This window comes from Schistocerca gregaria, chromosome 1, assembly GCF_023897955.1.
Source record: "Schistocerca gregaria isolate iqSchGreg1 chromosome 1, iqSchGreg1.2, whole genome shotgun sequence".
NCBI lineage: Eukaryota > Metazoa > Arthropoda > Insecta > Orthoptera > Acrididae > Schistocerca > Schistocerca gregaria.
The window spans coordinates 394504135-394529019 of NC_064920.1; the positions used below are offsets into that span (position 1 = coordinate 394504135).

General features: G+C 43.5%; 1 protein-coding gene across 4 annotated transcripts in view; it reads right to left on the reverse strand.

Moving 5' to 3' along the window:
- LOC126349000 (doublesex and mab-3 related transcription factor 3-like) overlaps positions 1 to 24885 on the reverse strand; it is a 739204-nt gene that overhangs the window by 527407 nt on the left and 186912 nt on the right. The gene's annotated exons all lie outside the window — the stretch shown is intronic.

Consider the following 24885-nt stretch of genomic DNA (forward strand, 5'->3'; position numbering starts at 1 on the left):
CAGCCATGGTCTCCGAGCTGATAGTCCATCCTGCTGCAAACGTCGTCGAACAGTTCGTGCAGATGCGTGTTGACTCAGGGATTGAGCGGTGGCTGCATGATCCGTTACAGACATGCGGATAAGATGCCTGTCATCTCGACTGCTAGTGATACGAAGCCGTTCGGATCCAGCACGGCGTTCCGTATTACCCTCCTGAACTCACCGATTCCATATTCTGCTAACAGTCATTGGGTCTCGACCAACGCGAGCAGCAATGTCGCGATACGATAAACCGCAATCGCAACCTTTATCAAAGTCGGAAACGTGGTGGTACGCATTTCTCCTCGTTACACGAGGCATCACAACAACATTTCACCAGGCAACGCCAGTCAACTACTGTTTGTGTATGAGAAATTGGTGTAAGTAGGCTGTCTAGGTTTTTTTTATTGGTAACGCCGCCGCCACGTAGCGCTCTGTATGAAAATCACTGGCTGTGCCGTGTGCAGTCTGTGGCTGGTTTGCATTGCTGTCTGCCATTGTAGTGTTGGGCAGCGGCAGCTGGATGCTAACAGCGCGTAGCGTTGCGCAGTTGGAGGTGAGCCGCCAGCAGTGGTGGACGTGGGTAGAGAGATGGCGGAGTTTTGAAATTTGTAAGAATTGGTGTCACGAACTGCTATATATATTATGACTATTAAGGTAAATACCTTGTTTGTTCTCTATTAAAATCTTTCATTTGCTAACTGTGCCTATCAGTAGTTAGTGACTTCCGTAGTTTGAATCTTTTAGGCAGCTGGCAGTAGTGGCGCTCGCTGTATTGCAGTAGTTCGAGTAACGAAGATTTTTGTGAGGTAAGTGATTTGTGAAACAATGTTAGTCGGGGCAATTCTCTTGTAGGGATTACTGAAAGTCAGATTGCGTTGCGCAAAAAAATAAATATTGTGTGTCAGTTTAAGCACAGTCGTGTACAATTGTTCTAAGGGGACGTTTCATTAGTTGGAAACTTTCCTCATGTCAGCTCGTTGTAGGTGTCGCCACCGGCGCCAACCTTGTGTGAATGTTCTGAAAAGCTAATCATTTGCATATCACAGCATCTTCTACCTGTCGGTTAAATTTCGCGTTTGTTCCACGTCATCTTCATGCGTGGTGTAGCAATTTTAATGGCCAGTAGTCTAATAAGGAAAACAAACGCCAGTGAAAATGACAGACTCTATAACAGAGACGCTCTCCAAACAACGGTTTCCACAGCAAAATTCTGTCTCGAAATACGACATAAAACCCAAACAAGTACTGCTCGTATGTAAAGTACACAAGCGGCGAGGCTCAGTCAGTACTTTCACTGCACAACAACAATGGTAATCTTACTGTTGACAGTGTCACTACAGCAGGGTTACTAAACACAGCCTTCTGAAACCCCTTCATCAAACAAGACGAAATAAATATTTCAGAAATCGAATCAGAACAATTGCCAACATAAGCAAACTAGGATATCCTCGGTAAAGCGAACTAGCTTATATCGCTTAATAAAGACAAGGCCTCCGGTCCAGATTGCACACAATTACACAGGTGCAGGTATAGGTGGCGGGTCAATTGTGTTTGTCTATTACAAAGCAGATCTCGGTCCCCTGATTTCCGCAGCTTACTGAATCAGCACGGGCAAGTACAATACAGCAATATCATTTTAAACCTCTAATGCACACACCTAATACCATCGTATCAGACGAAACACAGAGGGTTTCAAAAAGAACATACGTATTACAAAGTATTACGTTGTCAAAACTATCGCCACGCTGAGTGGCCGCGCGGCTTGAGGCATCATGTCACGGACTGCGCGGCGCCTCCCGCCGGAGGTTCGATTCCTCTCTCGGGCATGGGTGTGTGTTGTTCTTAGCATAAGTTAGTTTAAGTAGTGTGTAAGTCTAACGACCGATGACCTCAGTAATTTGGTCCTTTAGGAGTTCACATCCATTTGAACATTCAAAACTATTTATAGTTGAAGAAACGGATCCGTATGACAACAATATTAGTGACGATTGGCATGCTTATCCGAGTACGGGAGGAATTCGAGTATCGATGTGATACTGCTCCTGTCGCTGGTGGAGGACATATTAAACATCTGTAATCTAGAGGGATTCGTAAATATGTGTCTCAAGTTTCATAGCTGTATGTATTACAATTTAATAAATATATGCGTTCGAAATAGTTATTTTCTCTTTGAAGTACCCTGTACTAGTAAGCCTTGTTTTAGTATCAGCGCAGGCGTCCCAACGGTATTGTACTACACCGTCGACGCGAGTGCTACACGAGTCGACGGTGGCTCGATAATAACTGGGGAAGCAGAAAGAAACGAAACTCGCCGTGCGAGTCAATCTGTGAGAAGCAGCAAGTCCAAAACCGCATAGAGACGCGCACTGGGCTAAACTCAGCACCCGTTGGCGCGGGTGGCTTGAAATTAAGTCCTGGGCGAGGTGCACAGTGGTTCAACCGAGACCCATGAGAAGGACAGATCGTGGCGCATACGTCACAGAAAGTGACACTGCGTGTCTTACTAGTGCTAGCAGCAGACTACGGCGGTAGCGTGTAACTATTTCAGACGAGAATGAAACTTCACTCTGCAACGGAGTGTGCGCCGTTAGGAAACTAGGGAGGGGCGGGGGAGGAGGGGAGGTGACAGATTAAAACTGTGTGTCGGACCGAGACTCGAACTCGAGACCTTTGCCTTTCGCGGGCAGGTGCTCTACTCAAGCACGACTCACGACCCATCACAGCTTCAGTTCTGCCAGTACCTCGTTTGCTCGCACGGGGAGAGATAAGAACTACAGGGCGGATGCTCGAGTGTGTCCCATTTGTGATGGTCCGTAGTGAATGAGGCTGGCCTCCCACATCGATTGGCGTCTTCAGTCGAATCGCAATCAGCGCGCAACTAGGCGTTCCATAACGGTGGATTTCGACTGATATGCAGCCCCATACACATTCTTCGTTCTCCAATGGATGCCTACCGGTGTTTGTCCTACGGTGGCCAAGAAAAGAGTAACAGCATATTAGTCCCGTTTGGACACATGTGGTAATAACGCCGTCGTAGTTCACGTTTCCGCATTTACCGCACGCACTACGGAAAGACAGACTGCCACGCTAATTCCTTGCCTACATGCAACTGTTTTTGTAGCCGCATCGGAGTCGCCCTTCGCTGCATTTACGCTGCAGCAGCGACCTCAAACGAAAATTCTTCGATCGCCCCCTATAGAAAGTCTACTACTTCTTCGCCATGGGAATTGTGTTCGATAATGTGCTCAATGTGTCTGAATACTTTAAGTCGTTCCCGGTACCAGTAGAGCTCAAAAAGATAATTGAGGGTGTATACTGAGCCTCTGGCTTGTGGGTAGCCTTTTGTTTCCTGTTCTTTAAACTATCATTTCTGTTCCTGAATGTAATGGATACGATCTCTTCAGCGATCTCAATGAGCCATAGGCGCAGTTTGTAGTTTTGGGGTAGAGTCTACGCTTTTATCGTTCATTTCGAAGCGTCATGTTACTATTTTATTAACTGGATGCTTTATGGAGGTCTTCCAACACATTATGTCAATTTAAATGCTACTCCTAGTAACATAATGACGGTTTCTGTTCTCAGTTTGCCGTCCTTCTCCCATTTCAAATATTTCTAACCTCAAGACATCAGTACCGTATTTTCGTGAATGCTTACTGATCTCAGCCATCTTCATCACTTTCGAATACTGTCGACGTCAGACGTCCCCATTAAGCCGTGCACACACAGCTACCATTTCTTCTCCCCATCCGGTCCTTGATCTACCCATTTCATCAATCTTTTAGCTTACGTCGCACAAACCTCCGTCTTCTTCCGATACGGATGCTTTGCAGAAAACTTTTCTTCGCATTTGTCTAACATTTTCACGTTCACTTCACTTTTAACGCTGTTCTGGCCGGCCTTGATGGCCGTGCGGTACTAGGCGCTCCAGTCCGGAGCCGCGCTGCTGCTACGGTCGCAGGTTCGAATCCTGCCTCGGGCATGGATGTGTGTGCTGTCCTTAGGTTAGTTAGGTTTAAGTAGTTCTAAGTTCTAGGGGACTGATGACCACAGCAGTTGAGTCCCATAGTGCTCAGAGCCAACCATTGTGAACCAACACTGTTCTGTGTCAACACATTCAAACTGCTACCTTCTAGGTATTCCCATGCTTTGCTTCTCACGTCCATACAGTCCTACACGTCAAACATCAGACTGCACAAGCATCTTGATCTGGAGTCGAATGAAATTTTCAGTATTTCAGGTAAAGTGTAAACGTTTTTCGGAAGATGATAGGAAACGAAAAAAAGGAAAAAAGAACGTTACAAGCCATATCTACATCTGCATCTACATACATACTCCGCAATCCACCATACGGTTCGTGGCGGAGGGTACCTCGTGCCACAACTAGCATCTTCTCTCCCTCTTCCCCTCCCAAACAGAACGGGGGAAAAATGACTGCCAATATGCCTCTGTACGAGCCCTAATCTCTCTTATCATCTCTTTGTGGTCTTTCCGCGAAATATAAGTTGGCGGCAGTAAAATTGTACTTCATTCAGCCTCAAATGTTGTTTCTCTAAATTTCCTCAGTAGCGATTCACGAAAAGAACGCCTCATTTCCTCTAGAGACTCCCACCCGAGTTCCTGAAGCATTTCAGTAACACTCGCGTGATGATAAAACCTACCAGTAACAAATCTATCGGCCCGCCTCTGAATTGCTTCTATGTCCTCCCTCAATCCGACCTGATAGGGATCCCAAACGCTCGAGCAGTACTCAAGAATAGGTCGTATTAGTGTTTTATAAGAGGTCTCCTTTACAGATGAACCACATCTTCCCAAAAATCTACCAATGAACCGAAGACGACTATCCGCCTTCCCCACAACTGCCATTACATGCTTGTCCCACTTCATATAGCTCTGCAATGTTACGCAAATACTGAATCGACGTGACTGTGTCAAGCGCTACATTACTAATTGAGTATTAAAACATTACAGGATTCTTTTTCCTATTCATCTGCATTAATTTACATTTATCTATATTTAGAATTAGCTGCCATTATTTACACCAGTCACAAATCCTGTCCAAGTCATCTTGTATCCTCCTACAGTCACTCAACGACGACACCTTGCCGTACACCACAGCATCATCAGCAAACAGCCGCACATTGCTATCCACCCTATCCAAAAGATCATTTATATAGATATAAAACACCAGCGGACCTACCACACTTCCTTGGGGCAGTCCAGATGATACCCTCACCTCCGATGAACACTCATCATCCATAGCCATAGCTGTACGGAAGAGTATCATATTAAATACATTCAAGTCAGTGCTTATTGCCATCAAAGGAACAGCTGTATGAGCGGTGGTAATCAAACATTTTCAGGAATCAAACAGTCCACCGAGATAATAAAATATGTTATTCCCAAAGGAAACCATGTACTGTACGGCGCTGCATTCTAGCACACTTGGAAACAGGAGCAGAATGAGGTGACGCATGTTAACGTTAATGGTGAAATTTAGTAAAGATGTGAGCTTTGTAGATATTGGATAACTCGTTCAATCTGAGTATGCCTGGTTAGGTGTAAGAGAGGGCCTGAAGGCCCTAATCTTGCCAGGTAAAATAAATGCATAAATAAATAAATAAATAAATACTATCGTGAAACTTCGTTGTCGCAGGGTTTCAGCCTCCACAGTTCGCACTTTGTGGAAACAGCGTTAACTTTATTAAGCCACATAACACTGTACATCTCTTTAAACGGAACTTCAGTGACCTGAAAAACTGCACATTTCATTTAAAAAAATCTACATTTACATACATACTCCGCAATCCACCATAAGGTACGTGGCGGAGGGTACGTCGTACCACAACTAGCATCTTCTCTCCCTGTTCCACTGCCAAACAGAACGAGGGAAAAATGACTGCATATTTGCCTCTGCAGTATCTCTCTAGGTTTAAAAGTTTTAGAGTTTCAATCAAAATGCCAAATGTTCCCTATGTAGTATCACATGTTGCAATCCTCGTTCAATTATCGTGATTTATTTATACAGTTATAACGCCACGCAAGTTACATGTAAGATGATTATACTGAGGTTATCAAAGACCAGTAATAGGACCTAGCATTTTGGATTTCAAGGACTTTCATTTGTCTTCCTTTCTCTGTTTGGTTCTTTCTTGCATAAAACATAAAGCATGCAAGATAGTGAACTGTAGGATAAAAGTACAATTTACATCGTTGAGAATCCGAGCTGAATTTACAATGAGTTTTATGTCCTCGCTGGTCGGATATGGAGGGCTGAACAAGTGCATGAATTTTTACACTTTCTCTAAACACTGAACTGAACCGAAACGTGACAAATAAACGACAAAACTCTCCCTTTTGCCATAAAATACTCGGATCTTCCTCTTAGATGGAGAAATAATTAGTGAACATTAAGCGTAACCTAGGAAGAAAGCTGCTGCAACGGTCCAGTAAGACTGAACCTGTGTTAAGAGGGCCCGAGTGGTTAGCCTTATAGTGCCAAGTGCAGCAACAGTGAAATACTTAACGACCAACGTGCTTTTGAAACTCTTGCAACGGTGTGCCATTACCAGTTGCGAGAGATATAAACCACGACACAGGACTGCCAGAGAGACGTAAACGGCGCTCAACTAGTTCTGGCAGGAATTACGGATACACTCCAGCCCGCGACGCACCACAGCCGCTAGCTCACTTGTTGGCTAGACCACCAGCCAGCCCTAAGGCACTGTCGATGTGATAAGTAGACGATACAGTTACAACTAACGGACGGCGAGACCCGCATGGGACGGGAAGGCGTTTGTCATGTAAGGTATTTTAATTAGCGCCACCTTGACACTTTGCTTGAGTACGAACAACAAGGCATACGGGCGAGTGTAGGGAATTACACATTACCCTTGCAGATATGACACTTGAACACGTTACGCTTCTGGTAATGTCTTAGTAATGCCATTAAAAGCAAACCAGTTAACCACGTCCACACCATATGAAAATAGACTTGCTGTGCGATGTGGAGTGAGAAGCGTAAAGCGCAAGCATACCAAACAACAGTACTAATTGTACTACTGTAACGCATACCGGAGACAGAAACGATTGTAGACAGACCACCAAAATAACTTTTTGTCCAGAATCAAAGCAAAAAAATGTACCAAGAAAATGTTTGTCGTGCAGGATCTAACAACCCCACCACAACAAAGTTCAAAATTTTAATAACAGTTGTGGTGTTGCTCACGCTACTAAATACAGCATTTTCGGGCAACATCAGTCATATAATGTGGCAGGTGTCATTAGAGTACAGTTAATAGTCATTTCATATAATAATAGAAAAAACTAGGCACTCATCTTTTTGTGTTTCCCACACAGGTCTCGTCGAAAAATCGTGGCTCAATCGTTGAAAATCTAGGTGGTTATGATTCCAAGCTCGGATGCAAAGAGGCCTAGGTTTTATTCTGCTATATTCAAAAGTTTTTGTAGATACGCTTCACAAACCATCCTTGAAGATTACACTTTTGCTGGACAATGGTGATGTAACAAAATAATCAGCACTCCGAATTTAAGTTACACTTCCTTTTAATTGCAATATCACGTAATACACAAAACATCACTTCACAATACAAAACATACTTGAAAATATCTTCCTCACAATCACTGTTAAAGTTCACATTTTATAAGCGGACTACGTTATGCGTCTTTCCAACATGACGTCCAACACTTGACTTTTTCAAGGTCCGATTCTCCAGCAAGTTAACAACTAACTAACTAACCATCGCTTACGCGCCCAAAAATCAAAGTTACAAGTACGTCAAAGATCATAGGGACAAAAGAAAGAATACACATCAGAATAATACCATTGCAATATAAAAATATCGAAGTATCACAAATGAAATCAAATCTGAATGTTGTCTCAGAAATATGTTAACTACTACACAGAAACACAGTAGAATATAGCTGGTATCGAGAGGTTCACATGAGGTGCCGTAATGGTTACGTAATTCAAGTACCATTGCAAGGGGGACATTAACCAGCATGATTACCTTTGTTGTAACTTGGTTAGTTACGAAGATATGAACAACAGTACGTCTTTTAAAGGTTCCATACCTCAGTCTCTGAAACTAAACCCTTAAAGGATCACTTTATTGTACGTCCGTTTTTCTGCCTGTCTCTTTTTACGACGTTTAAGAAACCAAAATTTATTTCTTTGTCATTTGTTATCCGTCCGTCTCTTAAGGCAGGTGGATGTGTCAGGTTGAAATTTATGGCCCAGACTTAGGTCTACAGTCCCTTGGCGGTGTAGAAAATTTAAGCTTCTAAGTCAGTGCAGTCAGAAGACATAGCCTTTTATGTCCCATATTTTGACACTCGCAAACTCACTCATAAAAACCTGCAGTGTACCTACCGTTGACTGGAATCACGAAATGTGAAACATGGCAAGAAGCGAGGCTTCACAGTACAAGTAAGGAGGAAAAAATCTGAAAATTGTCAATTTGCACATATAAAACGAAAAACTACTTTTTTTTGGCATTTTTTTGTCCGACTGTCGGTCTCTCCGTCCGCTAAGCCCCCTTTTCTCTGGAATTGCAGTAGCAAATGCGAAATTACACAAACATTTAAAATTAAGGCATCTTGAAAGTCTTGGAATTACCGGGACCCAAATCTTGCCAGTATCGATATCGATAACAGGCAATAATCGTGGAGAATCTCGATTCCTGCGTCGAATGAACTACCTATATACATAATTAAGTTTGACAAATTGCCTGTTGGCTTCTTTCTCGAGTTCAGCGGTCGACGTTCGTCTGATGATTTTCCTGACGTTTCGCCAGCACGGCTGTCAAAGCTTCACTCCCCATTGCTGGTGGTGGTCTGGAGCCGTGCTCGCGGCCGCAGACTATATGCACTTGGCGCGCCAACGTCGAAGGGCTTCTCTGCGGACGTAGAGCAGGCAGCGTTTGCCGGAGTGAAAGGAAGAACGACCCCGTGGGCTCGCTACAAATTCAGCTACATTGTGTGGGAGCACCCAGCCTACTACGCATTCTTTACAAACACAGCACGCAGTTTCAGAGGTTTTCACAGGGAGACAGCAAACGCCAAACGCCAATGCTACAGATTTCCGGATTGGTCGCCTTAAACGAAATGTCATTCCCCGTTTTAGAAGAGCAATGCTGATTGGCAGACAATATTCCTGACACCTTGCGCTGAAGGAGTAATGGAAGAGACCGAAAGATATACCCCTTCCCGTTTGACATGGAGAGGGGCCGTTTGTTGTCGCTCTTGGAGAGAGAACACGTAATGAGAGCGTGTGTGCTCGTACGTGTAATCGAAGAGCGAGGAACAAGTCTCTCCTCAGTACTTCACTGGGCGGGCACCTCTGTTGAGAGCAAATCGGAGTGCTACTCTATATTGAGTGCTTGCGATTAAGCGTTGTTCACTGTGTTGGCCACCACACTTATTGTGCAGTGTGAACAGACAGAGTTATAGTTAAATGCCTGCGAGCAAATTTTTGAATGGCGTCACGGTGGACTGGTTATAGGACCGATGTACCACGCCAGTAGTTAGACTAGGGGCGAATAGGAGTCCTTGACTTCATCAAGGCTTAGGGAGAGTTTGATTGGCGAAGGTCAATCCAGATAGAACGAGAGTTATCTTATCTGTCAGCAGCGAGCGGCGCAGACAGCAGTCATCGTATCTTACGGTATTGTGCGCTAGAGCTCTTGCGAGCCCCATATTTCCTCCACAACAGTGCACTTCACAGCATCTCACACGAGACAGCCTTGACCGTACCTAGCAACATTCTAACGGATAATTATTCAAGTTGAGTAGGTGCGGCTCTCAGCCATTCTGCCAAGTCAATAACAATCTTAAAATTTGTATAGAAATTTCATTAGCGAATCATATCGTTGAGAGGTAACTTCACATTCCGAAAAGAACCCGGAAATAACTTGTTCGCTACGGTCACAGGTTCGAATCCCGCCTCGAGCATGGATGTGTGTGATGTCCTTAGGTTAGTTAGGTTTATCTAGTTCTAAGTTCTAGGGGACTAATGATCTCAGAAGTTGAGTCCCATAGGGCTCAGAGCCATTTTTTTGTAAGTAACTTGTTCAGTTCATAACTAAAAGTGCCATTGTGATTTCTCAGAATTTTTGCAAAATAAATAATAATTTTCGTTAGTTTCATATTTTTGTTACACTAACTAACACTACTCCAGTACCCAAGTATCCCACTAGGTACGTAAGAAATTTTGTGAATTTTTGTGTCATTTCCTTACAGTGGACGACTCCAGAAGATATTTATTGCTGAAAGTTTTTCAAGCTTTTCTCTTCAGAACGTTAGGAGCGTCTGTCTGACTTCTGTAGTAGTGTGGGGGTGGAAATTGCATCTTGCAGGAGCCACAGGGTGAAGGGTACATCTCAGAAAAATCCGTTGTGCAGAATGACAGAATAGCACCCACACGCTCACAGTTGACTTGCATCGTGTCTGAGTTAAAACCTAACGAGCGGAAGAGAAGCGGAGGTGCCAAGGCAACAAAAGAGCTGGCGCCGAGAAAGACAAAGACATAACCAACCCCGACTGTTCGCGTACCGCCACAGCGCCAGCCTTCGTAGTGCAACACGGACGAGACTCGCAGCGGCGGCGTGGGCAGGCCGAGCGAGGCGTGCGTGAGGTTTCGAACGTCTGTGAGGCGAGAGCCAAGGCCACGCCGTAGTCACGGCCGTTCGGCGACTCGGCCCAGTGGCCTCGCGCCTGCCTCACGTGGCCCGCTCCGAGCAAGTCACCCGCCGGCGGGCGCAGCCGAAGCGAAGCGAAGCGGGCCACCACAGACCCTGCACCGCGGCCGCCTCACTCCACGAGTGCAGACAGATGACGCGGCTGTTTCTGACGGCGGTGGCGGGAAAAGCGTGACAGGCGATAGCAAACATACAGCTGGATGCAATGCCGCGAGGCGCCTCTACATGTAAACAAACATGCAAGCCACTCGACAGTACAATCCGGAGGATATACCGCACCAGTGGCAGCTCACCCCCGTCCTGTTCTATTCATGCATGAAGCGAAGGAACAGTAATTGTGCACGGAAATTTCCTAGCATTGAAAGAATAGTTCAGAATTTCGGTCGTCTTTGATGTAGTACCCTTCCGGGTCAACACACGTTTCCACTCCCAAAGTGCGAAGCTGGAATGTCACATAGGAGGCGTGCCTTTTAAGTAAGTACCGTTTTGCCACACTGCGGCCGCAGGGCAGCGGTCGGCGTCCTGCGCATGCGCACTGGGTACCTACATCTGTTGTCTACGCACTGACGCCATTACAGTCTGATTCTTCCTAGTTTACGTTGTGTACTGAGTGGTTAAGATGCCTCCGATAATCATTAGTCCCGAATGTGAAGTACGGGCTGTTATAAGATTTCTTAGTGCTAAAGGCCTAAATGCGATCGATATTCATCGTGTGATCTGTGCTGTTTCCGGAGAAACCATTATGAGTGATGGAATGGTAAGAAAGTGGGTGAGAGAATTTAAAGATGGTTCAAATGGCTCTGAGTACTATATGACTTAACTTCTGAGGTCATCAGTCGCCTAGAACTTAGAACTACTTAAACCTAACTAACCTAAGGACATCACACACATCCATGCCCGAGGCAGGATTCGAATCTGCGACTGTAGCAGTCGCGCGGTTCCAGACTGTAGCGCCTAGAACCGCTCGGCCACTCCGACCAGTATTTAAAGATGGCCGCAAAAATGTGCATAATGAACAACGGAGTGGACAATAAGGTGAGAGAAAAACAGACACTTTACGATTTCCTCCTTGGATGCGTGACCATCCGGTCTGCCGAGCGCTGTTGGCAAGTGGGTGCACTCAGCCCTTGTGAGGCAGACTGAGGAGCTACTTGATTAAGCAGCGGCTCCGGTCTCGGAAACTGACACACGAAGGGGAGCGCGGTGTACTAACCACTACCCCTCTATATCTGCATCCAGTGTCGCCTATGGGCTGAGGATGACACGGCGGCCGTTCAGTACCGTTGGGCCTTCATAGCCTGTTCGCGAGCAGTAGTGGATGCATGTGGTCCTTAATCCTACAGCACATCTTTCCAGAAAGTAAGTAACCAGTAAACCCCCAATCTTCAAAAACTCGGTTTACGCTCTAAGCAAAAGCTTCAAACTTCTGTTTACTTTACAAATGAGTTAATGTGTTGAATATTTGACTTCAAGCTTTAAAGCGAAAAGAAATTTAGCAAGTATTTAAATTATGTTTAAAGTTTGCTGCAAGTTGCGATGTGCTCCCTTTCTCAAACGTATTTTCACACAGTGAGTTACGCTTCTCTTCCAACCTCAGTCCCAGCCGTTGGAGGGTTAAGTGGTTCCCACCCTCACTGTGCTTCTTTCCAGATAGTAAGTGATGTGTGTATCAAGACTGGTTGAAAGCCATCCGATGGTGTGGAAGATGTGGAACACAGATGCATTTTTATAATATACAGGGTGCTAGAGGATCAGTGCAGATATTTCGGCTGATGACTGACGGCAGTCTACTGAAAAACCTTACATCAGCATTTACTTCTTTTGCAGACTATTAATTATAGCTATTATGAGTAGTTTGTTTTTCTGGTTGGTTAATACTTTCAAGTACAGCCACTAAAATTGCAGTGCGGTGCTAGACGCATTCAGCATGGTAGAATCTAGTAGTACACTCGTGTAGTAATAAACTTAAATACAAGAACACCAGGCTAATGATGTAATGAACAGAGTGAAATACACTCATCGTCATTTGCGTTGTTGCAGACTATTTATAGCTGTAAAGTAAAGGAAAGAGGAGTTGCCTTAAACTATTTTCCATTTCTGCAGTTAGCGTGATCACTGAAAGCAGACTAGATGTTAAATGAACATTTAACATTTTATATGGATTTGAAACCAGAAACAAATGGAATTAAACCCACAGGTCATTTCACTTATGAATAATAAAATGCGCTCAAGAATATCACTGGAAAGTTAAAGAAAAAAAAGAGGGGGAAAACGGGATTATGGGCATGATTGGAGCAAAAATAAGATAAATCTCCTAGAGAAGAGAGAAGGAGAGTGAAAACATGTGTCTCTTCGCAACTAGAGGCAAAATTTCGCAATACGGTATCTGTCCGAAGAGCTTTAAGGTTAAAAGGTGCACACCTAAGACTCCTAACCCTGGTGATAAGAATCCAAGAAATGTTCAGTGAACGCTGGAGAGATGGATGTTGAGTATTGTCATTACAGACAGGACAACAAATTGGTCATGAAAGAGATTGCAATAAGTGATATACCAGGTGATTAAAAAGGCAGTATAAATTTGAAAACGTAATAAACCATGGAATAATGTAGACAGAGAGGTAAAAATTGACACACATGCTTGGAATGACATGGGGTTTTATTAGAACCACCACATATTGCTAGACGAGTGAAAGATCTCTTGCGCCCGTCATTTGGTGATGATCGTGTGCTCAACAGCCACTTTCGTCATGCTTGGCCTCCCAGGTCCCCACACCTCAGTCCGTGCGATTATTGGCTTTGGGGTTACCTGAAGTCGCAAGTGTATCGTGATCGACCGGCATCTCTAGGGATGCTGAAAGACAACATCCGACGCCAATGCCTCACCATAACTCCGGACATGCTTTACAGTGCTGTTCACAACATTATTCCTCGACTATTGTTGAGGAATGATGGTGGACATATTGAGCATTTCCTGTAAAGAACATCATCTTTACTTTGTCTTATTTTGTTATGCTAATAATTGCTATTCTGATCAGATGAAGCGCCATCTGTCGGATATTTTTTGAACGTTTGTATTTTTTTTTTTTTTTTTTGTTCTTATAAAACCCCATGTCATTCCAAGCATGTGTGTCAGTTTGTACCTCTCTATCTACATTATTCCGTGATTTATTCAGATTTCAAATTTATACTGACTTTTTGATCACCAGCTAATTATGAAGCAATAAAAATGAGATGAAGATGTGGAGGGCAGGTAGCCGGATGATCGCATGGTTGATGAAACAAGATAGTTATTACCTGGATTCCAAGAGATAAGAAATGACAGAGCTGACAGCCTAATGGAATATAGGTAGATGACACCAGAAGACATGCAAGAGCGTGTAGTTAAATACCGAAATGCACGGGAAAATCTAGAAGAGGCCTTTATCCAAGAAGAGAGGTCTGAAGATTGATTATCATATTGTCTGCAAAAGAACCTCTGTTTATCGTCATACTCCTGTCCTCGCTGTTAAGGTAACGGTACCAGGTTTATTTAATCACCCTTTCTCGGAATGTGTGTGGTGTCACTGGAAGAAACCTAGTGAAACTAATGCTGAAGCATATAACTTTCACGATCCATTGACGATACACTTGTTGCCGAGACAGACAGTCCTGTTTCCTCGTCACAGATCTACATCTGCAGTTCGTGGGAGTCGTGCATAGCCTAAACAGAACAGTCTTAGAATTTCATTCAGTAAGGAATAGCTTACAGAAGTGTTCCCATGCGAACACACATCTCGGAGATGTAATGTACATATTTTGTGAATTTGTGACTAGCACTGTAATATTTCTCTATTCCAAGACCCTAGTTTTATTTTGTCCAAGATATACCACACGACATTTTTCGATGATTTTTGTGAAAGGCCTCTGGCAAATTTCTGCCTTGCTTTGGCTCGCTCGTTTCGTATTTCTAAAGATTTAAGTTTCCACCGTGCCGAAAAGAGAGTAAACGTAGAAAAAGGAATAGAAATAACTGGTATCTGCTGGCATATATCCCTTCCATTCTGCATCTTCCTCTCAATTTGAGGTAGTAACAGCTATGACAGCGAGTGAACGGCTTTCAAAAAATCACGCCACTTAGCAATGCCAAGAGCCTTGTTTCGGTGTAGGCAGAGAGATCACTGACCAGAGGGATCACGCCATTTTTCGTCTAAAGAGCAAAGATTGTCAGCGTTCACGTGTTTTGCGTTGACCGTTGTGAAATTGGCGCCCTGTGGAGTGGAGGTGGAAGCGGTTAGAAAAAGAATGGGCGCTATCTCTTCACGCTTGGTTGAGCTAGGACCAAGTGGGTAAGCTGCTGCTCCGCTGTACTCGTTACACCCGGGAGTATTAGAATGAGCGGTTCGATAGATGCAGTAAATTATTACGTAGTCTTCTGCACTTTAAACCTGCTTAACAACTGTTTCTGCGTTATTTTTCGGTATTTGGTGATTTTTAATTCTCAGCATTTTCCACTGTGTCTTTCTGATTGTAACCGAACTTGGCCCGGTCGGGTTCGTGATGTGTGGTAGCTTTAACTGGGCCCATGGAGCGTGTCCCACCCGACATACTCATTTTAGTGACTTTTCTACGATATTTCTGATACATCCCGTTCTGCAGTTTCTGCATTCTGGGGCTAGGCGCTGTCTTGCGTAATTCAGACGAGTTAAATCATCCCACCATATACCTCCATGAATTGAATGATTTCAATGGTGCTTTCTAAAAAGAATTCTTGAAATGAGACGTATTTTCTTTGAGATGAGCTACACATGGATTAGATAGAATTTCAAATCGCTTACAATACCAAGTAGATGCCGAATTGTTGGCTTTGATCTCTTTCTTAGTCTTGTTCGGAATGTGAGAGATCGTGCGCGATCAATCGCTGTTTAAAATTGGTGCGGTTTTGTTGGTATTTCCTTTAGATGGTCACTCATATGGAACAAGATGAAGCCTGCTAGCCAACCGATTGCTATTAATTTGTTCTCCACGTCACGACTGCCCAGAATAATTATTCCTATGTAAATGTGTGAGCAGTCAAGCTACGTAAGGCGCCTGTTGCCACCTGCGGTCCTCTGACGCACTGTCCGTGAACGATTAATAGCTCTATTGAGTCAAGCCTGATGTTTCCTTGTACAGTGAATATGGAGCTGGGAAATTACTATATTGCGAATGAGATTTAGCGTACGTAACCTGCACTTGAATAGATACAGAATGATTTGGACTTCTACACTTTCATTAAGTTACAGACGGCGTTATCACCTCACTTACTTTGATGAATAAATTGAATACGTGTAGAGGCGGACCTGTTATCCTCGTAAGTTAGGGCCTCTTTTAAATTTGAAGAGGTTCTTAGTTGTTGCGTAATGGAGTGGCAGAGTGTGTACTAGTTACTGCGCAATCCAACAAGCATTGTGCCCAAAGTGGCAGTATGACCAAGTCTCAACCGACCCCTCGTAGCTGCTCTTACTGATTTGTCAGAAAAGCGACCTGCACGCAAAGTGTGACGCACCGCGCGCTAACTTGTGAGTCAATGTGGTGAACCACAAGCGCGCCGAATCTGCTCATTGGGTAATACCTCGCCTGAGGATGGTTTTTAGGCGGTCTCCCACGCTCGTTTATTGAAATACTGGGCTGCTCCCAAAATCTCGTCTCAAAAAATGCGATACAAGAACAGTGAAAATAGAACGACGCACAGTACGAACTTTAAGGGAGTTACAGACCGGTGGCGCACACGACTTCCCTCCTTTAGTTTATCTTGATGACTGTGTCACCGGGAAGTGCTTCCGGCTACAAAGTTAAATCTGCATAAGTAAAAATATCATAGATGTCATTTGTTCAAATCGCGTATCAGCGAAAGTTTTTCACCATTTGTATTGAAATTTTGACACACATTTGCATTCGAATACACGTGCGTTTTTATATACCTACTGAGGCGTCGTATTATATATATAACGCTTGTAGGGATGTTGAGGGCTGACTGTACTGAGACACAAACGCTAAGAAAAAAATTCGATACTGCTGTTTCCGAGTTACTACCATTGAAGTTAAGCGATCAGGTCGCCGCGCATTCTTTCGGCAACACCTCCCTGATATGCTTGAATGTGAGCGCACAACGCCCCGATTGGCTAATATTAATTCTAAATAACTCGTAAACGGCGCAGTGTGTAAATTTTTTCCTAATATTTATCACTCAGTACAGCCTGCCCTGTAACATCCCTACAAGGGTTTCGTTTTCTGACCACCCTGTTACCACATCCCGCTCCCGTACGCATATAAAAACATGCAGGTGTTCGAATGCAACGTTCTTGTCAAAATCTCAAAGCATTAGATAAACAACTTTAAGAGATTTAGGATTCTGTACAAAGAAACATCTGCGTCAAGTGTGTGTGTGTGTGTGTGTGTGTGTGTGTGTGTGTGTGTGCGCCTGCGTGCGTGCGTGCGCACCTTTAATCTCCCAAAATTCTTCACTGATGGCTCTGAAATTTTGACAAAACGTTTATTTGTATAGGTAAGTTTTTATATACCTGCTAGAACGTCACATCTAACACAGGAAATAAAAAAATGCAAATTTTAGTTTGAACAAAATCATAAATCTCTGGAAATTTTTTTATCAATCGCTTTGTAATTTCGACACGATGTTGCACTCGAATACTCACGTGTTTTATGTGCCCGTATATATAGAAGGGTCCATGCCAAAAATCTGGACCGATTAACTCTAAGTTTTTAAACAATGTTCTAATGAAAATTCTCACGGACATAGACTATATGCAACAGAAAAGGTGGAAGAGATGATGGACAGATAGAGAGGGAAGCAGAAAGAAATGAACGGACGACGAGATTGTGAGGAGGAGATGGACAGAGACAGGGAGAGGAGATGGTTAGGACGTATATATAGTTCCTATAGATATTAGGAAGGTATGCTTTCTCTTTCCTTTCTTTTCCATGTAACCAGACTGAGCAACAGCAACGTATGACGTGAACAGCTAGTAATAAAATAAAATTTCAGAAATCATTAAAACGCGGAATCCTCTTTTAGACGATATAAACGGTAGGGAAAAGAACGAAGAAATGCTATGATTATAGGAGTAACAGTGCCCATAAAATCTATTGATTTTATTTCTACGTCATATTATAGAAATTACTCACACATCTGATCAGTATCAAAGTCCTTTGTTAGGAGTTACAAGAACGATAGTTCGTCGCGAGCCAACTACAAAAATACAAACAAATTTACTGTCTCGTAATTTCAGTTATTGATTTCTTGATAACAAGATCCGAGAAATGTTGCAAATTTAAGTTCCTTATCACTCGCTGCCATCTGCTAGAGCCTGATGTAACAACATAACGCTGTAGAATGTTGCGCCGTGGCTTCAGATAAGTCTAATGGTCCAGTTCCGTCCCACCAGAGGATAAAGCTGTGTAAGCGCTCTCGCCTGTCTCATTTATCTTGGCGCAATTAAATTCATTACATTTAAGCGAGCGTTACCAGTTTCAGAGCCATTTTACGCATGATGCAGTCAGCCGTAAAGAATACCACGGGACGAGATTACAACCTTATCCTCCCACAACAGTGAGATAAAGCCCTGTCCCACAAGTACTGGTAGCAATGCCTGCGCACGGGAGTGTGTATAAATAAACACTCGTGAATAGATTCCTTGACTAATAAAATATAATGCATACTTCATTTCTAGCGTACACTTAAGTTTTATTACGTGTTGGTGGAGAAAAGGGAATTCATGTGTCATCTCGCTCTGAGGTCACAGTTGACGCCAAAGCAGGCAGTAACAAGCCAGACGGGACAGCTATTGCTAGCTGCATGACATTTAGAGAATAGCGGGAAAAACTTCCATAAATACCCCTACCAAGAGTATAGCTTTATATGGGAGAGTCTGACGGTTTCCGTGCCGCTAACGTTTCGCATCTGCAGATGTAACTGGCGTTCTACATCGGCGACTTCGGCCGCATAGATTCCTTTAGACCGCGGATAGGCCTGGACTACGTTCTGTAGAACTGTAGAGGAACAAGACGCCAACGGGAAGGCGAATGTCAAGTACCGAAACTGTCCTTGGCTAGCTGTGCGGTCATCGCAGCGAATTAATAAGCGGTGTGGCCCGGGTTGGATTCCCGACCGGGTTGGAGATTCTCTCCGCTTCTGCACTGGATGTTATGTTGTCCTTACATCCGAATCGTCATAATGGACATTACTGTTGAGGTGGATCCCTGGGCACGGCTCGAAAGCCAATAAATTGGAAAAAGGTATCGAAACTCAAAATGGGCGAATAGAGCCAAAAGTTTCCTTAAATCCCTGGTCCACAAGGTTAAAGTGAATAGAATTGTTTGTAAGTTCCACAAGTCACCAATCTATTTAATCAGGGATCATTCCCCAGTCGTCTCCGCGGATACGTTGAAGAAATTATCCTCATTGTTAATATGACAATAATGGATATAAAATAAAGTATTTTAGCATGTAAACCAGTCAAACTTGATTACTTCAAGCAGTTAATCAGATACAGTCAATTACTACTCATTAATATGGAAATTCTCACTCATCAGAATAATATAATTTCACAAATTGTTAAGAGTATGAACGTTATTTGTTCAATAAATATAGTCTTACCCTGCACAGCTGTAAAGAAATCCTGCAACACAGATTTCTGCATGACTTACATTAAAAAAAAATTTAACTCAGTATTGGCTATTCTATGGAGCTGTCGAAGAGTTACTCATGCCTGCCCACCTAAACGCTTTGTTACAGTCACTCTGACTTCTTGTTATTGACCCACAACGCAACAGAAACGAATAAACCGTTTCAGACACGAAAAAATTTGGACCAGTGCTCAGTAATGATACTGAGATTGCGTTGTTGTATTGCTTCCACATAAATTAGAGGAGAAGGGGATTATTATAGCATGGAATATTTTTCGTACTTTCACCTCTGGAAGTTCAATATATTTTCTTATTCCGTTTGTAAACAATGACGTTCTGGCTTTGTGTGTTGCAATATTTTTTTTCGGAAATTACAAAAAGTTCTCCGGAAAAGCAAGTTCCTGCAAATGTGAAACAAATTCCAAGGTACAACATGTTCTTGTACCTAGTAACAGATATTCTACTGAAATACAAAAGTACTGTACTCGAAAAAATCTTGTCAGTATTGTATTTCATTACCTGTATGCTGCAGTACTATTGTAGTATGCAACAGCAATCAGTAAGTGACACCACATTAAGCAGGAGTGTTATCAGAAACCCGTTACAAGCTAAACGCATTCGTAAACAGAAGCTATTGTGAACTAACACAAAATTTTAAGGAGGGTAAAATTATTAAGAGCTTGAAGAAATTCGGTTAATTTGCAAACGTCACTTGCTCCATGGCAAAAGACTTCCTTCCGTTTCGAGGTACGGGATTGTGCACGAACGAAGACGTCCACAAGATATATAACTGTTTTTACACTGAAGAGCCAAAGAAAGTGATACTTGTACCTAATATCCTGAAGGACCCCCGCGAGCACCCTTAATTGTTATCAAAGGTCGTAGCGTGGACTCGACTAATGTCAGAAGTATTGCTGGAGGGAACTAACACTATGAATCCTGCTGGGCTGTCCATAAATTCGTAAGAGTACCAGGAGGTGGAGATCTCTTCTGAACAGCGCGTTGCAAGGCATCCCAGATATGCTCAATAATGTTCACGTCTGGGGAGTTGGTAGCCAGCGAAGGTATTTAACTCAGATCAGCGCTCCTGGAGCCACTCCGTAGAAGTTCTGGACGTCTGGAGTGGCGCAGTGTCGTGCTGGAATTGCCAAGTCCGTCGAAATCCACAATGGACTTGAACGGGTGCAGGTGATCAGACTGGATCCTTACGTATGTCTGACCTGTCAGAGTCGTATCTAGACGTATCAGCAGTCCCACATCACACGCCCCACACCACTACAGAGCCTCCACCAGCTTGAACAGTCCCCTGCTGACATGAATGTCCATGGATTAACGAGGTTGTCTCCATAACAGTACACGCACATCCGCTCCATACAATTTGAAATGAGACTCGTCCGACCAGGCAACATGTTTCCAGCGATCAACAGTCCAATGTCGTTGTTGCCGGGCACAGGCGAGGCGTAAAGCTTTGTGTTCATGCACTCATAAAGAATACACGAGTGAGACTTCGGCTCCAAAAGCCCATATCGATGATGTTTCGCTGAATGGGTCGCACGCAGACACTTGCTGATGGTCCAGTACTGAATAATAAGCTGTTTGCGGAAGGATTGCACTTCTGTCACGCACCAAAAATGGCTCTGAGCACTATGGGACTTAACTTTTGAGGTCATCAGTCCCCTAGAACATAGAACTACTTAAACACAACTAACCTAAGCACACCACATACATCCATGCCCGAGGTAGGATTCGTACCTGCGACTGTAGCGCCTAGAACCGCTCGGCCACTCCGGCCAGCGTGGGGTAACATTCCGCTCTTAATTTTAAATACAAATTCCATATCTCATATACATTTTATATAATGCAATGTTTGAGCTAAAATCAACCATTCACAAAGTTTTGGAAGCGCGTTTCTGCCACTGCAAACTCCTTAAATTTTACTTCGTTTGAAGCAACGCAGTAACTATCACGTACAACGAAAAAAAAAAATTGGTCCTTTATCAAGCAAGATATCAGACTGTAAGGTGTGAAAAATCAAATATTTTCAGCGAATAGTTTTCTTAAAGTCGGATGATGGACATGTCGTAGTGGCAAAAACGCCCCTCCTCGGTACAGTTAATCAGCATGTGGGGAGCAGTACAATCACACAAACCGGCAGTCGGCATGGAATGCGGAGAGCACGTGTCTAGCAGCGAAAGGATTAAAAGTATTTGGAAGACGTTGCTAGTTCTTCTTTACAGAATTACAAGTTAAATTATATATATTTTCACACTGAAGCGTGAAAGGAACTGGTATGGGCATGCGTATTCAAATACAGATATACGTAAACATGCAGAATGCGGCACTGCAGTCGGCAACGCTCATATAAGACAAGTGTCTGGCACAGGTGTTAGATCGGCAACAGTTGCTACAATGGCAGGTTATCAAGATTTAAGTGACTCTGAACGTGGTGTTATAGTCGGCTCACAAGCGATAGGACACAGCATCTCCGAGGCAGCGATTAGATGGGGATTTTCCAACTACCATTCCACGAATGCACCGTAGACATCTGGAATACGGTAAAACATCAAATCTCCGATATCGCTGTTGCCGGAAAAGGATGCTGCAAGAACGCGATCAACGACGACTGAAGGGGACCGTTCAACGTGACAGAGCCGGCCGGAGTGACCGAGCGGTTCTAGGCGCTAGAGTCTGGAACCGCGCGACCGCTACGATCGCAGGTTCGAATGCTGACTCGGGCATGGATGTGTGTCATATCCTTAGGTTAGTTAGGTTTAAGTAGTTCTAAGTTCTAGGGGACTGATGACCTCAGAAGTTCAGTCCTATAGTGCTCAGTGCCATTTGAACCATTTGTTACACCACTTCGCTCTCGAGCTGCAGATTCAGTATCTCCTCCTTAGCTATTCTTCAGTATTCTTTTGTAACATCACATTACAAGAGGTTCTATTATCTTCTTGTCTGAACATGTCACTTCTGTAGAAGGCTGCACTCCAGACCGATTCAGAAAATATATTCAAACCCCTGCATTTGTATTAAATAACAAATTACTCTTTCTCAGAATAGGTTGTCTTTTTACTGCCAGTCTACATTTTATATCCTCTCTACTTCTACCATTACTTGTTATTTTACCGCCCAAGTATCAAAACTCATCACTACTTTTAGTGTATTTCCTAATTAAATTCCTCAGCTTCGCCTCACTTAATACGACTATATTCAAATATCATGGTTTTGTTTTGTTAATATTCATCTTATCTTCTCTTTTCAGGACACTGTCCATTCCGCTACAGATCCTCTGCCATCTCTGACACAATTATATTGTCATCGATAAACCTCAATGTTTTTATTTCTTGTTGCTGAACTCCAATTCCTTCTCCAATTTTTTCTTTGTCTTCCTCTACTGATTGCTTAGTGTATAGGTTGAACAACATCGGAGATAGGATACAGCCCTGTCACACGCCCTTTTCAACCACTGCTGCTCCTTCAGGTCCATCGAATTTTAAGTGTATAGAACTAAAAATGTTGACAAATTGCGCGCGAAAAGCAAAAGCAAAAAACAACAGAAAATGATTGATACTGCTTTTGGCGGTGTCTAGTGCTTCATTTACTAGAGTGACTCGTGTCTTCGTAGTTACTCTATCCCGAAGGTACAGCGGTCTCCCCAACTTTTTCATTTTTTCTCGATGCGGTATTGTTTCTTCCTACATAAACAAAGAGTTTTGAGGTAATCCAGCACAGATTACTGACCTGTTCCGTCGTGCTCCTTGAACCGCCTATTATGTTCATGTCTCCTCTGGAAAGCAATTAACTGTCAACCTACAAATGGAGCCATGCTTCCAGCTCGTCAGCCGGAACATAACCCCGCAGATCTGAAATGCGCGGCACGCCATCAGCTGCGGACCACAGAGTAGTGTGCACCCAGACTCTAAAGAGAATTCTCGATCAGGTTGACACCGGCGGCGCCGGACACTGAGCCCCTTTTGCCAGACGCGCTCGGGAACCCCAAGTTTCAACCACGACAGCTTCACAAACGGATAGCCGGTGACAACCGCCGACAGCGCACCAATTAACCCAATGAAGGTGGCGAGGTGGAGAAGCGCAGGGAGCTACGACTGTGGACGGCCTCTGGTGAAGCCCGGCTAAGCTATCCACATGGTACCGAGCTTCCAACTGGCAAACAGCCTCGTTCGCAATCGAAGTTTTGCGCTTTTTAGATTTCGCCAAACCACTTCATTAGGTTCCTCTGATATTCCTTTGTATTGATGTTTATACGTAATTTATATGCCATTATTGAATTGGTTATCTCCGTCAAAATGGCTAAGCAGGGATGGCTAGAGGACAAATGTAAGGATATAGAGGCTTATCTCACTAGGGGTAAGACAGATACTGCCTACACGAAAACAAAAGAGACCTTTGGAGACAAGAGAGCCACTTGTATGAATATCAAGAGCTCAGATTAAAAACTCAGTTCTAAGCAAAGAAGGGAAAGCAGAAAGGTGGGAGGAGTATGTAGCGGGTCTATACAAGGGCGATGTACTTGAGGACAATATTATGGAAATAGAAGAGGATGTAGATGAAGATGAAATGGGAGATACGATACTGCGTGAAGAGTTTGACAGAGCTCTGAAAGACCTAAGTCGAAACAAGGCCCCGGGAGTAGATAACATTCCATTAGAACTACTGACAGCCTTGGGAGAGCCAGCCCTGACAAAACTCTACCATCTGGTGAGCAAGATGTAATAGACAGGCGAAATACCCTCAGACTTCAAGAAGAATATAATAATTCCAATCCCAAAGAAAGCAGGTGTTGACAGATGTGAAAATTACCGAACTATCAGTTTAATAAGTCACAGCTGTAAAATACTAGCGTGAATTCTTTACAGACGAATGGAAAAACTGGTAGAAGCCGATCTCGGGGAAGATCAGTTTGGAATCCGTAGAAATGTTGGAACATGTGAGGCAATACTGACCCTACGACGTATCTTAGAAAATAGATTAAGGAAAGGTAAACCTGCGTTTATAGCATTTGTAGACTTAGAGAATGCTTTTGACAATGTTGATTGGAATACTCTCTTTCAAATTCTGAAGGTGGCAGGGGTAAAATACAGGGAGCGGAAAACAATTTACAATTTGTACAGAAACCAGATGGCAGTTATAAGAGTCGAGGGTCATGAAAGGGAAGCAGTGGTTGGTAAGGGAGTGAGACAGTGTTGTAGCCTCTCCCCAATGCTATTCAATATGTATATTGAGCAAGCAGTAAAGGAAACAAAACAAAATTTCGGAGTAGGAATTAAAATCCATGGAGAAGAAATAAAAACTTTGAGGTTCGCCGATGACATTGTAATTCTGCCAGTGACAGCAAAGGACTTGGAAGAGCAGTTGAACGGAATGGACAGTGTCTTGAAAGGAGGATATAAGATGAACATCAACAAAAGCAAAACGAGGATAATGGAAAGTAGTCTAATTAAGTCAGGTGATGCTGAGGGAATTAGAT